The sequence below is a fragment of the Triturus cristatus genome, chromosome 2_2 (assembly GCF_964204655.1).
Source record: "Triturus cristatus chromosome 2_2, aTriCri1.1, whole genome shotgun sequence".
NCBI lineage: Eukaryota > Metazoa > Chordata > Amphibia > Caudata > Salamandridae > Triturus > Triturus cristatus.
Window position 1 is genome coordinate 951143309 of NC_140582.1, and position 16893 is coordinate 951160201.

Below are 16893 nucleotides of genomic sequence, written 5' to 3' on the forward strand. Positions count from 1 at the left end.
AGTATCCACATCAAAAGTTTCCATATTTTTTTTCAAATCCAAGGGAAAATACACCACTCTACTTTTTAAACCTCTCAGTAAATCTGAAGGAGGTAATTTACCAGTTTTGGGCTCCATACGTACTATGGTCTGGAACGGATGAACACATTGAATGAGTATAGACTCATATGTATTTAATTCAGAAAGTTCAGCAGGAATAGCATCCAATTCTAAATTATTATGTACAGCTCTGGTCGGCATTCTATTTTCCTCTATCTTGTTGTACCAGTATTTACAAATACGCTGAACTTCACCCAATTCAAAACAATTTTCAAGAAATATATATGTGGCAAAATCCTTCCACTTATAATTATCTTCATTTTCACTCTTTCTGTAGAGATCAACATACCTGGTTTGTTTTCTATAATGAGTTCTGCGGCAACAAATACAAGTAATATTTGGTCTTTCATTAGAGATTATTGCAAATTTTGTTATGTGATCATTAAATGTCTTACTTACAGAGGGTTCTACATTCTCTTCCACTTATTCCTCATTTACTGTGTCCTTCTCTGCACTGTTTTGTTCAGGACCAAAGTAACAAAACTGAATTTCATCAACAACCTTCTCTACATCTGATACCGTTCCACGGAACAGAGCCCTATTCAATTCATCTAACTTTATTGCTGGACTTTTAGCAAAATACAACCGTCTCACAAACTTTCTCATTTCAGTATGATGAACAGCCCGCATCCTAAAATGATGGAAAACACTATTACACACTTTTCTAGATAGACAAGCCAGAGAATGACCCTGAAAACCAGTATTCTCTCTCACTCTGCATGGATCCAAACTTTGAAGCACCTTAATCTTCTGTTTTACACTTTTTTTTACTATATTCTCTTAGAAACTCACGAAATTTATCAATAGATTCCTGACGCACAGTGCAAATACTACTACAATTCCAAGTGTACACTGGGGCTTTAGGACGTCTCCCCATAGCCTCATCCGCCATCACTTGTACCTCATCTCTTGGAACCATTATCTCCTTCTCCATTATGCAACCATTTTTCACTTCATAAGCACGACCTCTGGTGTCAACTGCATGCAGCAAACTATTACTTTGAAAATAACTCTCTTCATTAAAAAAAGGTTCACTACTTGAACTATGCATCCATTTTCCTAAAAACACTTTAGAAAAGTTTGTTCTGTTCACTACTCTTTTCCTTTTGCTATGTGATTTCAGTACATTAACCATTTTGTCTAATGTACGCATCCTATTCAAAATTAAAATGAATAGTTTCCTTTTTAATTCTAATGCCTTTGCTGCAATGGCTTCAATTTCTTTTTTTCTCTTATAAAACTTAGCCTTTTGCTTATATTTCTTCACATCCTTTATCAAATTGGACATAACTCTTCTCTGAAACATTTTTCTACGTATCTATTTAAACGCTGTTTTTCTGTTTAAGTTAATCTTTTTAGTTGCAGAAGGTATATTTGCATTAACTAAATTCTCAATTTTTTCCTGTCCTTTTCGATTGAAATCATTCTTTCCAGTACAGACATTTTGTACATTTTTCCTTTTTTTGAATATGTTCTTTAGAAAAATTTTTGTCTGCTTACCAGAAGATTTTTTCTTTTTCCCAACATGAGCATCTTCAACTAACTTAGGTCCTCCAGTTGTCTTCAAATATAGGTTTTTTTTGTGGTCTTTTTTTACTCTGGATTTTGTAGGCATCTTAAATTTTGTTCACTGCTCTTCAGCAATACCTGAAAAAAACTAAAAAAAAATTCCTTTATTTTATTTAAATATATTACTACATTTGTTTTCACATTAGTTACAAAACGAAATTTCTTTGCCAATTTGAAAGCACACTTACTACTCTTTTTTTTGGCAAGTGATAATCACTTTTACAGACTGACACATTATGAATCCACTTTTCAGATTTTTTAAAAAGCACATGTCCAAACTGCTTTTTCAGACCAGCACCATTTGTAACCTGGGTGACTGCCTACACTCCAGCAAGGGCAACCAGCCTTAGTGATGCTGAATGTATTTGCATTACTGACTGAAACCTCAAACCCCACTCGCTTGTGAATACTGTGCATGATTCCACATGGTAAGCAGCTGGGTGTGTGCTAAGAGTCTGCTTCTGCACCAAAAAATGGCTCCCCCTTTCCATCTAATGCAACTGTGAAATCACCAGAGCAATACGCAATAAATCTCTGCCGGTAATTCCTATTTGCACACAGAGTCATGTTTTCACATTAGGCCCTTAAACGAAATTTCTTTGCCAATTTGAAAGCACACTTACTGCTCTTTTTTTTGGCAAGTGATAAACACTTTTACAGACTGACACATTATGAATCCACTTTTCAGATTTTTTAAAAAGCACATGTCCAAACTGCTTTTTCAGACCAGCACCATTTGTAACCTGGGTGACTGCCTACACTCCAGCAAGGGCAACCAGCCTTAGTGATGTTGAATGTATTTGCATTACTGACTGAAACCTCAAACCCCACTCGCTTGTGAATACTGTGCATGATTCCACATGGTAAGCAGCTGGGTGTGTGGTAAGAGTCTGCTTCTGCACCAAAAAATGGCTCCCCCTTTCCTTCTAATGCAACTGTGAAATCACCAGAGCAATACGCAATAAATCTCTGCCTGTAATTCCTATTTGCACACAGAGTCATGTTTTCACATTAGTCACAAAACGAAATTTCTTTGCCAATTTGAAAGCACACTTACTGCTCTTTTTTTTGGCAAGTGATAAACACTTTTACAGACTGACACATTATGAATCCACTTTTCAGATTTTTTAAAAAGCACATGTCCAAACTGCTTTTTCAGACCAGCACCATTTGTAACCTGGGTGACTGCCTACACTCCAGCAAGGGCAAACAGCCTTAGTGATGCTGAATGTATTTGCATTATTGACTGAAACCTCAAACCCCACTCGCTTGTGAATACTGTCCATGATTCCACATGGTAAGCAGCTGGGTGTGTGCTAAGAGTCTGCTTCTGCACCAAAAAATGGCTCCCCCTTTCCATCTAATGCAACTGTGAAATCACCAGAGCAATACGCAATAAATCTCTGCCTGTAATTCCTATTTGCACACAGAGTCATGTTTTCACATTAGGCCCTTAAACGAAATTTCTTTGCCAATTTAAAAGCACACTTACTGCTCTTTTTTTTGGCAAGTGATAAACACTTTTACAGACTGACACATTATGAATCCACTTTTCAGATTTTTTAAAAAGCACATGTCCAAACTGCTTTTTCAGACCAGCACCATTTGTAACCTGGGTGACTGCCTACACTCCAGCAAGGGCAAACAGCCTTAGTGATGCTGAATGTATTTGCATTACTGACTGAAACCTCAAACCCCACTCGCTTGTGAATACTGTCCATGATTCCACATGGTAAGCAGCTGGGTGTGTGCTAAGAGTCTGCTTCTGCACCAAAAAATGGCTCCCCCTTTCCATCTAATGCAACTGTGAAATCACCAGAGCAATACGCAATAAATCTCTGCCTGTAATTCCTATTTGCACACAGAGTCATGTTTTCACATTAGGCCCTTAAACGAAATTTCTTTGCCAATTTGAAAGCACACTTACTGCTCTTTTTTTTGGCAAGTGATAAACACTTTTACAGACTGACACATTATGAATCCACTTTTCAGATTTTTTAAAAAGCACATGTCCACACTGCTTTTTCAGACCAGCACCATTTGTAACCTGGGTGACTGCCTACACTCCAGCAAGGGCAACCAGCCTTAGTGATGCTGAATGTATTTGCATTACTGACTGAAACCTCAAACCCCACTCGCTTGTGAATACTGTGCATGATTCCACATGGTAAGCAGCTGGCTGTGTGCTAAGAGTCTGCTTCTGCACCAAAAAATGGCTCCCCCTTTCCATCTAATGCAACTGTGAAATCACCAGAGCAATACGCAATAAATCTCTGCCTGTAATTCCTATTTGCACACAGAGTCATGTTTTCACATTAGGCCCTTAAACGAAATTTCTTTGCCAATTTGAAAGCACACTTACTGCTCTTTTTTTTGGCAAGTGATAAACACTTTTACAGACTGACACATTATGAATCCACTTTTCAGATTTTTTAAAAAGCACATGTCCAAACTGCTTTTTCAGACCAGCACCATTTGTAACCTGGGTGACTGCCTACACTCCAGCAAGGGCAACCAGCCTTAGTGATGCTGAATGTGTTTGCATTACTGACTGAAACCTCAAACCCCACTCGCTTGTGAATACTGTGCATGATTCCACATGGTAAGCAGCTGGGTGTGTGCTAAGAGTCTGCTTCTGCACCAAAAAATGGCTCCCCCTTTCCATCTAATGCAACTGTGAAATCACCAGAGCAATACGCAATAAATCTCTGCCTGTAATTCCTATTTGCACACAGAGTCATGTTTTCACATTAGTCACAAAACGAAATTTCTTTGCCAATTTGAAAGCACACTTACTGCTCTTTTTTTTGGCAAGTGATAAACACTTTTACAGACTGACACATTATGAATCCACTTTTCAGATTTTTTAAAAAGCACATGTCCAAACTGCTTTTTCAGACCAGCACCATTTGTAACCTGGGTGACTGCCTACACTCCAGCAAGGGCAACCAGCCTTAGTGATGCTGAATGTGTTTGCATTACTGACTGAAACCTCAAACCCCACTCGCTTGTGAATACTGTGCATGATTCCACATGGTAAGCAGCTGGGTGTGTGCTAAGAGTCTGCTTCTGCACCAAAAAATGGCTCCCCCTTTCCATCTAATGCAACTGTGAAATCACCAGAGCAATACGCAATAAATCTCTGCCTGTAATTCCTATTTGCACACAGAGTCATGTTTTCACATTAGTCACAAAACGAAATTTCTTTGCCAATTTGAAAGCACACTTACTGCTCTTTTTTTTGGCAAGTGATAAACACTTTTACAGACTGACACATTATGAATCCACTTTTCAGATTTTTTAAAAAGCACATGTCCAAACTGCTTTTTCAGACCAGCACCATTTGTAACCTGAGTGACTGCCTACACTCCAGCAAGGGCAACCAGCCTTAGTGATGCTGAATGTATTTGCATTACTGACTGAAACCTCAAACCCCACTCGCTTGTGAATACTGTGCATGATTCCACATGGTAAGCAGCTGGGTGTGTGCTAAGAGTCTGCTTCTGCACCAAAAAATGGCTCCCCCTTTCCATCTAATGCAACTGTGAAATCACCAGAGCAATACGCAATAAATCTCTGCCTGTAATTCCTATTTGCACACAGAGTCATGTTTTCACATTAGGCCCTTAAACGAAATTTCTTTGCCAATTTAAAAGCACACTTACTGCTCTTTTTTTTGGCAAGTGATAAACACTTTTACAGACTGACACATTATGAATCCACTTTTCAGATTTTTTAAAAAGCACATGTCCAAACTGCTTTTTCAGACCAGCACCATTTGTAACCTGGGTGACTGCCTACACTCCAGCAAGGGCAAACAGCCTTAGTGATGCTGAATGTATTTGCATTACTGACTGAAACCTCAAACCCCACTCGCTTGTGAATACTGTCCATGATTCCACATGGTAAGCAGCTGGGTGTGTGCTAAGAGTCTGCTTCTGCACCAAAAAATGGCTCCCCCTTTCCATCTAATGCAACTGTGAAATCACCAGAGCAATACGCAATAAATCTCTGCCTGTAATTCCTATTTGCACACAGAGTCATGTTTTCACATTAGGCCCTTAAACGAAATTTCTTTGCCAATTTGAAAGCACACTTACTGCTCTTTTTTTTGGCAAGTGATAAACACTTTTACAGACTGACACATTATGAATCCACTTTTCAGATTTTTTAAAAAGCACATGTCCACACTGCTTTTTCAGACCAGCACCATTTGTAACCTGGGTGACTGCCTACACTCCAGCAAGGGCAACCAGCCTTAGTGATGCTGAATGTATTTGCATTACTGACTGAAACCTCAAACCCCACTCGCTTGTGAATACTGTGCATGATTCCACATGGTAAGCAGCTGGCTGTGTGCTAAGAGTCTGCTTCTGCACCAAAAAATGGCTCCCCCTTTCCATCTAATGCAACTGTGAAATCACCAGAGCAATACGCAATAAATCTCTGCCTGTAATTCCTATTTGCACACAGAGTCATGTTTTCACATTAGGCCCTTAAACGAAATTTCTTTGCCAATTTGAAAGCACACTTACTGCTCTTTTTTTTGGCAAGTGATAAACACTTTTACAGACTGACACATTATGAATCCACTTTTCAGATTTTTTAAAAAGCACATGTCCAAACTGCTTTTTCAGACCAGCACCATTTGTAACCTGGGTGACTGCCTACACTCCAGCAAGGGCAACCAGCCTTAGTGATGCTGAATGTGTTTGCATTACTGACTGAAACCTCAAACCCCACTCGCTTGTGAATACTGTGCATGATTCCACATGGTAAGCAGCTGGGTGTGTGCTAAGAGTCTGCTTCTGCACCAAAAAATGGCTCCCCCTTTCCATCTAATGCAACTGTGAAATCACCAGAGCAATACGCAATAAATCTCTGCCTGTAATTCCTATTTGCACACAGAGTCATGTTTTCACATTAGTCACAAAACGAAATTTCTTTGCCAATTTGAAAGCACACTTACTGCTCTTTTTTTTGGCAAGTGATAAACACTTTTACAGACTGACACATTATGAATCCACTTTTCAGATTTTTTAAAAAGCACATGTCCAAACTGCTTTTTCAGACCAGCACCATTTGTAACCTGGGTGACTGCCTACACTCCAGCAAGGGCAACCAGCCTTAGTGATGCTGAATGTGTTTGCATTACTGACTGAAACCTCAAACCCCACTCGCTTGTGAATACTGTGCATGATTCCACATGGTAAGCAGCTGGGTGTGTGCTAAGAGTCTGCTTCTGCACCAAAAAATGGCTCCCCCTTTCCATCTAATGCAACTGTGAAATCACCAGAGCAATACGCAATAAATCTCTGCCTGTAATTCCTATTTGCACACAGAGTCATGTTTTCACATTAGGCCCTTAAACGAAATTTCTTTGCCAATTTGAAAGCACACTTACTGCTCTTTTTTTTGGCAAGTGATAAACACTTTTACAGACTGACACATTATGAATCCACTTTTCAGATTTTTTAAAAAGCACATGTCCAAACTGCTTTTTCAGACCAGCACCATTTGTAACCTGGGTGACTGCCTACACTCCAGCAAGGGCAACCAGCCTTAGTGATGCTGAATGTGTTTGCATTACTGACTGAAACCTCAAACCCCACTCGCTTGTGAATACTGTGCATGATTCCACATGGTAAGCAGCTGGGTGTGTGCTAAGAGTCTGCTTCTGCACCAAAAAATGGCTCCCCCTTTCCATCTAATGCAACTGTGAAATCACCAGAGCAATACGCAATAAATCTCTGCCTGTAATTCCTATTTGCACACAGAGTCATGTTTTCACATTAGTCACAAAACGAAATTTCTTTGCCAATTTGAAAGCACACTTACTGCTCTTTTTTTTGGCAAGTGATAAACACTTTTACAGACTGACACATTATGAATCCACTTTTCAGATTTTTTAAAAAGCACATGTCCAAACTGCTTTTTCAGACCAGCACCATTTGTAACCTGGGTGACTGCCTACACTCCAGCAAGGGCAACCAGCCTTAGTGATGCTGAATGTATTTGCATTACTGACTGAAACCTCAAACCCCACTCGCTTGTGAATACTGTGCATGATTCCACATGGTAAGCAGCTGGGTGTGTGCTAAGAGTCTGCTTCTGCACCAAAAAATGGCTCCCCCTTTCCATCTAATGCAACTGTGAAATCACCAGAGCAATACGCAATAAATCTCTGCCGGTAATTCCTATTTGCACACAGAGTCATGTTTTCACATTAGGCCCTTAAACGAAATTTCTTTGCCAATTTGAAAGCACACTTACTGCTCTTTTTTTTGGCAAGTGATAAACACTTTTACAGACTGACACATTATGAATCCACTTTTCAGATTTTTTAAAAAGCACATGTCCAAACTGCTTTTTCAGACCAGCACCATTTGTAACCTGGGTGACTGCCTACACTCCAGCAAGGGCAACCAGCCTTAGTGATGTTGAATGTATTTGCATTACTGACTGAAACCTCAAACCCCACTCGCTTGTGAATACTGTGCATGATTCCACATGGTAAGCAGCTGGGTGTGTGCTAAGAGTCTGCTTCTGCACCAAAAAATGGCTCCCCCTTTCCTTCTAATGCAACTGTGAAATCACCAGAGCAATACGCAATAAATCTCTGCCTGTAATTCCTATTTGCACACAGAGTCATGTTTTCACATTAGTCACAAAACGAAATTTCTTTGCCAATTTGAAAGCACACTTACTGCTCTTTTTTTTGGCAAGTGATAAACACTTTTACAGACTGACACATTATGAATCCACTTTTCAGATTTTTTAAAAAGCACATGTCCAAACTGCTTTTTCAGACCAGCACCATTTGTAACCTGGGTGACTGCCTACACTCCAGCAAGGGCAAACAGCCTTAGTGATGCTGAATGTATTTGCATTATTGACTGAAACCTCAAACCCCACTCGCTTGTGAATACTGTCCATGATTCCACATGGTAAGCAGCTGGGTGTGTGCTAAGAGTCTGCTTCTGCACCAAAAAATGGCTCCCCCTTTCCATCTAATGCAACTGTGAAATCACCAGAGCAATACGCAATAAATCTCTGCCTGTAATTCCTATTTGCACACAGAGTCATGTTTTCACATTAGGCCCTTAAACGAAATTTCTTTGCCAATTTAAAAGCACACTTACTGCTCTTTTTTTTGGCAAGTGATAAACACTTTTACAGACTGACACATTATGAATCCACTTTTCAGATTTTTTAAAAAGCACATGTCCAAACTGCTTTTTCAGACCAGCACCATTTGTAACCTGGGTGACTGCCTACACTCCAGCAAGGGCAAACAGCCTTAGTGATGCTGAATGTATTTGCATTACTGACTGAAACCTCAAACCCCACTCGCTTGTGAATACTGTCCATGATTCCACATGGTAAGCAGCTGGGTGTGTGCTAAGAGTCTGCTTCTGCACCAAAAAATGGCTCCCCCTTTCCATCTAATGCAACTGTGAAATCACCAGAGCAATACGCAATAAATCTCTGCCTGTAATTCCTATTTGCACACAGAGTCATGTTTTCACATTAGGCCCTTAAACGAAATTTCTTTGCCAATTTGAAAGCACACTTACTGCTCTTTTTTTTGGCAAGTGATAAACACTTTTACAGACTGACACATTATGAATCCACTTTTCAGATTTTTTAAAAAGCACATGTCCACACTGCTTTTTCAGACCAGCACCATTTGTAACCTGGGTGACTGCCTACACTCCAGCAAGGGCAACCAGCCTTAGTGATGCTGAATGTATTTGCATTACTGACTGAAACCTCAAACCCCACTCGCTTGTGAATACTGTGCATGATTCCACATGGTAAGCAGCTGGCTGTGTGCTAAGAGTCTGCTTCTGCACCAAAAAATGGCTCCCCCTTTCCATCTAATGCAACTGTGAAATCACCAGAGCAATACGCAATAAATCTCTGCCTGTAATTCCTATTTGCACACAGAGTCATGTTTTCACATTAGGCCCTTAAACGAAATTTCTTTGCCAATTTGAAAGCACACTTACTGCTCTTTTTTTTGGCAAGTGATAAACACTTTTACAGACTGACACATTATGAATCCACTTTTCAGATTTTTTAAAAAGCACATGTCCAAACTGCTTTTTCAGACCAGCACCATTTGTAACCTGGGTGACTGCCTACACTCCAGCAAGGGCAACCAGCCTTAGTGATGCTGAATGTGTTTGCATTACTGACTGAAACCTCAAACCCCACTCGCTTGTGAATACTGTGCATGATTCCACATGGTAAGCAGCTGGGTGTGTGCTAAGAGTCTGCTTCTGCACCAAAAAATGGCTCCCCCTTTCCATCTAATGCAACTGTGAAATCACCAGAGCAATACGCAATAAATCTCTGCCTGTAATTCCTATTTGCACACAGAGTCATGTTTTCACATTAGTCACAAAACGAAATTTCTTTGCCAATTTGAAAGCACACTTACTGCTCTTTTTTTTGGCAAGTGATAAACACTTTTACAGACTGACACATTATGAATCCACTTTTCAGATTTTTTAAAAAGCACATGTCCAAACTGCTTTTTCAGACCAGCACCATTTGTAACCTGGGTGACTGCCTACACTCCAGCAAGGGCAACCAGCCTTAGTGATGCTGAATGTGTTTGCATTACTGACTGAAACCTCAAACCCCACTCGCTTGTGAATACTGTGCATGATTCCACATGGTAAGCAGCTGGGTGTGTGCTAAGAGTCTGCTTCTGCACCAAAAAATGGCTCCCCCTTTCCATCTAATGCAACTGTGAAATCACCAGAGCAATACGCAATAAATCTCTGCCTGTAATTCCTATTTGCACACAGAGTCATGTTTTCACATTAGTCACAAAACGAAATTTCTTTGCCAATTTGAAAGCACACTTACTGCTCTTTTTTTTGGCAAGTGATAAACACTTTTACAGACTGACACATTATGAATCCACTTTTCAGATTTTTTAAAAAGCACATGTCCAAACTGCTTTTTCAGACCAGCACCATTTGTAACCTGAGTGACTGCCTACACTCCAGCAAGGGCAACCAGCCTTAGTGATGCTGAATGTATTTGCATTACTGACTGAAACCTCAAACCCCACTCGCTTGTGAATACTGTGCATGATTCCACATGGTAAGCAGCTGGGTGTGTGCTAAGAGTCTGCTTCTGCACCAAAAAATGGCTCCCCCTTTCCATCTAATGCAACTGTGAAATCACCAGAGCAATACGCAATAAATCTCTGCCTGTAATTCCTATTTGCACACAGAGTCATGTTTTCACATTAGGCCCTTAAACGAAATTTCTTTGCCAATTTAAAAGCACACTTACTGCTCTTTTTTTTGGCAAGTGATAAACACTTTTACAGACTGACACATTATGAATCCACTTTTCAGATTTTTTAAAAAGCACATGTCCAAACTGCTTTTTCAGACCAGCACCATTTGTAACCTGGGTGACTGCCTACACTCCAGCAAGGGCAAACAGCCTTAGTGATGCTGAATGTATTTGCATTACTGACTGAAACCTCAAACCCCACTCGCTTGTGAATACTGTCCATGATTCCACATGGTAAGCAGCTGGGTGTGTGCTAAGAGTCTGCTTCTGCACCAAAAAATGGCTCCCCCTTTCCATCTAATGCAACTGTGAAATCACCAGAGCAATACGCAATAAATCTCTGCCTGTAATTCCTATTTGCACACAGAGTCATGTTTTCACATTAGGCCCTTAAACGAAATTTCTTTGCCAATTTGAAAGCACACTTACTGCTCTTTTTTTTGGCAAGTGATAAACACTTTTACAGACTGACACATTATGAATCCACTTTTCAGATTTTTTAAAAAGCACATGTCCACACTGCTTTTTCAGACCAGCACCATTTGTAACCTGGGTGACTGCCTACACTCCAGCAAGGGCAACCAGCCTTAGTGATGCTGAATGTATTTGCATTACTGACTGAAACCTCAAACCCCACTCGCTTGTGAATACTGTGCATGATTCCACATGGTAAGCAGCTGGCTGTGTGCTAAGAGTCTGCTTCTGCACCAAAAAATGGCTCCCCCTTTCCATCTAATGCAACTGTGAAATCACCAGAGCAATACGCAATAAATCTCTGCCTGTAATTCCTATTTGCACACAGAGTCATGTTTTCACATTAGGCCCTTAAACGAAATTTCTTTGCCAATTTGAAAGCACACTTACTGCTCTTTTTTTTGGCAAGTGATAAACACTTTTACAGACTGACACATTATGAATCCACTTTTCAGATTTTTTAAAAAGCACATGTCCAAACTGCTTTTTCAGACCAGCACCATTTGTAACCTGGGTGACTGCCTACACTCCAGCAAGGGCAACCAGCCTTAGTGATGCTGAATGTGTTTGCATTACTGACTGAAACCTCAAACCCCACTCGCTTGTGAATACTGTGCATGATTCCACATGGTAAGCAGCTGGGTGTGTGCTAAGAGTCTGCTTCTGCACCAAAAAATGGCTCCCCCTTTCCATCTAATGCAACTGTGAAATCACCAGAGCAATACGCAATAAATCTCTGCCTGTAATTCCTATTTGCACACAGAGTCATGTTTTCACATTAGTCACAAAACGAAATTTCTTTGCCAATTTGAAAGCACACTTACTGCTCTTTTTTTTGGCAAGTGATAAACACTTTTACAGACTGACACATTATGAATCCACTTTTCAGATTTTTTAAAAAGCACATGTCCAAACTGCTTTTTCAGACCAGCACCATTTGTAACCTGGGTGACTGCCTACACTCCAGCAAGGGCAACCAGCCTTAGTGATGCTGAATGTGTTTGCATTACTGACTGAAACCTCAAACCCCACTCGCTTGTGAATACTGTGCATGATTCCACATGGTAAGCAGCTGGGTGTGTGCTAAGAGTCTGCTTCTGCACCAAAAAATGGCTCCCCCTTTCCATCTAATGCAACTGTGAAATCACCAGAGCAATACGCAATAAATCTCTGCCTGTAATTCCTATTTGCACACAGAGTCATGTTTTCACATTAGTCACAAAACGAAATTTCTTTGCCAATTTGAAAGCACACTTACTGCTCTTTTTTTTGGCAAGTGATAAACACTTTTACAGACTGACACATTATGAATCCACTTTTCAGATTTTTTAAAAAGCACATGTCCAAACTGCTTTTTCAGACCAGCACCATTTGTAACCTGGGTGACTGCCTACACTCCAGCAAGGGCAACCAGCCTTAGTGATGCTGAATGTATTTGCATTACTGAGTCCAACCTCAAACCCTTAAACTATTCTTTTTTTATACCAGTACACCTTAATTTATTGTGAAAACATAGTCCATATTATTTTACTTGTTCCTCACATTTAAATTTCTCCCAAAACAGAAAATAATAAACACAACTTCAACAAAAAGAATTGCATTTCTATTATTCATTTCTTAATTTACCATATACATCCCCTCTCAAACTCTAAACTCACCTTTGAAATTAGTTAGTTGTGAAAGAAATGTGGCACTCAAACAGCAGATTATCAGAGCCAGGATCTCTGTTCTTTACACCTCTCTCCTCTCAGCAGAACCAGATAATGGCAAACATTCCCTCTCTTTTTCCACATATATACATGTTAATTTCAAATCTCAGTGCTTCCCCCTTTTTTTCAAATGTAATCACACATTTCTATTGGTTGAAAACCAACCCTTTTCCAAAAGTACCCTTCCCCCAACTTGACTTCTGCCTAGTACCCTTCCCCCAACTTGACTTCTGCCTGCTACCATAGCAACAGCTCATGGAACACTGCTGTGTGGAGTTAGGTCAGAAGTTCGCCAAACAATGTTTCAATTCCACAGAGCAAGAGTGCTTGACTTTTCTAACCTAACAGCAAATCCATAGTACTGTTCTTTGGTAACACATTTTTCAGTACCAATACAAAACATGCTTCTATAAATTTACACATACAGCCTAGTTTTTAGTGTAGAATGGTATGAAACAGCCAATCAGTTCTTTTTTTTATAAAAAAATATGTATGCCTCCATTTCCAAACTGTCTTTCATTTCTTTTTACCATTCTACTGAAATACACCTCCTGAGTGCATCCAGATCTCCTTTGAAGATGTTCACAGTGTGGATTGTAGGACACAGCTATGTCTTCTGGAGTGAAAAGTTTGCAGAGAAAACAGGTATGGTGAGAGACCTTGCTTTGCCAAATGTAGACATTAAATGGATTGGTCAGAGAGGGTTAAAGTGGCACCAATTGATGCCATTGGTGAAATCCTTCATGCAAAACCAACACCCTGACCTCATAATAGTGCACTGTGGTGGCAATGACCTAGGCACTTTGACTGGGGTAGGTCTGGAAATGCTTATGAAGGACACCTTTGCACAACTGTTTTCACTTTTCCCTAAAACTGCCTTTGTGTTTTCTAACATATGCCAAAGGCAAAAATGGAACTGGTCCAATCATTTCTGTCCGCAGATTGACAAAGCAAGAAAGCACGTCAACAAATCTGTTTCTGCTTTCCTCCGTGACTATGGTATGGGTTCCATTTACCACAACAACTTGCGTTACGACATGCAAGACATTTATAGAGGAGATGGTGTGCACTTCAATGATGAAGGGAACAGAGTCTTCCTCTTGAACCTTAGACTCTGCATCGGTACTTACTTGTAGGTACCACTTAAAAATCACTTCATAAACACAACGGCTCTTTTTAGAGCCCCCTAATATCTAAACACTTAAATCTGCATTTCATTTCTTTTTTTTTTTTTTTTTTACCGTACGCTTACCGTACGCGTACCCCGTGATTTTTTTTAAAATCAATAAATGTTTTCTTTGTACTTTTCTGTCCTTCTTTGACCCCCTTACAAATGTTAGGGGGTCTGTAACTCTCCTCCTTGCCCCCTTTTCTTGTTATCACCCTTTTTTTTCTGAGTGAAACACACGAAATGGCGGCCGCCGCTTCCTGGTTTCGGGCCGATTCGAATGTTTACTAAAATCTAAGAGCCAATCAGAATCGTGCTCGCGCACGCCACCGTACGCGTACGGTAAGCGTACCGTAAGCGCACCGTAAGCTGGCTCAGATATATATATTGATTTAAAGGCTATTTTCTCAGAATCTACTGAACAGATTTACACCAAACCTACAAAAGGCACTTCCTTGACCTGAGGACTACCTCTCTGCCAAATTTCTAGTAATTCTGTTCAGCCGTTCGGGCTGTAGCCCTGTCTAAAGGTCCTATGGAAAAATGCATGGGAAAAACGCGTTTTGGGACCCCCCTTTTATCTCAGCCCCTGCTTGACAAATCCCCCCGAGACTTTCAGGGAAGGAGCGGAGCGTAGCGCCCCACCTATTTTGAAAAATTCGCGAGGATTCGTCGACCGGCGCCAAAGTTATTCAAAATAGAATGTTGCGGATTTCCTATGGAAACGTGGTCCTAACTATAACTATAGTGGTTTCATAATGTGTCAGTCTGTAAAAGTGATTTTCACTTGCCCAAAAAAAAAAGAGCAGTAAGTGTGCTTTCAAATTGGCAAAGAAATTTCATTTTGGGACTAATGTGAAAACATGACTCTGTGTGCAGAGAGGAACTATAGGCAGAGATTTATTGCGTATTGCTCTGGTGATTTCACAGTTGCATTAGATGGAAAGGGGGAGCGATTTTTTGGGGGAAGAAGCAGACTCTTAGCACACACCCATGTTCTTGCCATATATAATCAAGCACAGTATTTACAAGCGAGTGGGGTTTTCAGGTTTCAGTCTGTAATGCAAATACATTCAGCATCACTAAGGCTGGTTGCCCTTGCTGGAGTGTAGGCAGCCACCCAGGTTACACATGGAGGTGGTCTGAAAAAGAAGTTTGGACATGTGCATTTAAGAAAATCGAAAAAAGTGGTTTCATAATGTGTCAGTCTGTAAAAGTGATTTTCACTTGCCCAAAAAAAAAAGAGCAGTAAGTGTGCTTTCAAATTGGCAAAGAAATTTCGTTTTGGGACTAATGTGAAAACATGACTCTGTGTGCAGAGAGGAATTATAGGCAGAGATTTATTGCGTATTGCTCTGGTGATTTCACAGTTGCATTAGATGGAAAGGGGGAGCGATTTTTTGGGGGAAGAAGCAGACTCTTAGCACACACCCATGTGCTTGCCATGTATAATCATGCACAGTATTTACAAGCGAGTGGGGTTTTCAGGTTTCAGTCTGTAATGCAAATACATTCAGCATCACTAAGGCTGGTTGCCCTTGCTGGAGTGTAGGCAGCCACCCAGGTTACACATGGAGGTGGTCTGAAAAAGAAGTTTGGACATGTGCATTTAAGAAAATCAAAAAAGTGGTTTCATAATGTGTCAGTCTGTAAAAGTGATTTTCACTTGCCCCCCAAAAAAAGAGCAGTAAGTGTGCTTTCAAATTGGCAAAGAAATTTCGTTTTGGGACTAATGTGAAAACATGACTCTGTGTGCAGAGAGGAATTATAGGCAGAGATTTATTGCGTATTGCTCTGGTGATTTCACAGTTGCATTAGATGGAAAGGGGGAGCGATTTTTTGGGGGAAGAAGCAGACTCTTAGCACACACCCATGTGCTTGCCATGTATAATCATGCACAGTATTTACAAGCGAGTGGGGTTTTCAGGTTTCAGTCTGTAATGCAAATACATTCAGCATCACTAAGGCTGGTTGCCCTTGCTGGAGTGTAGGCAGCCACCCAGGTTACACATGGAGGTGGTCTGAAAAAGAAGTTTGGACATGTGCATTTAAGAAAATCAAAAAAGTGGTTTCATAATGTGTCAGTCTGTAAAAGTGATTTTCACTTGCCCAAAAAAAAAAGAGCAGTAAGTGTGCTTTCAAATTGACAAAGAAATTTCGTTTTGGGACTAATGTGAAAACATGACTCTGTGTGCAGAGAGGAATTATAGGCAGAGATTTATTGCGTATTGCTCTGGTGATTTCACAGTTGCATTAGATGGAAAGGGGGAGCGATTTTTTGGGGGAAGAAGCAGACTCTTAGCACACACCCATGTGCTTGCCATGTATAATCATGCACAGTATTTACAAGCGAGTGGGGTTTTCAGGTTTCAGTCTGTAATGCAAATACATTCAGCATCACTAAGGCTGGTTGCCCTTGCTGGAGTGTAGGCAGCCACCCAGGTTACACATGGAGGTGGTCTGAAAAAGAAGTTTGGACATGTGCATTTAAGAAAATCAAAAAAGTGGTTTCATAATGTGTCAGTCTGTAAAAGTGATTTTCACTTGCCCCAA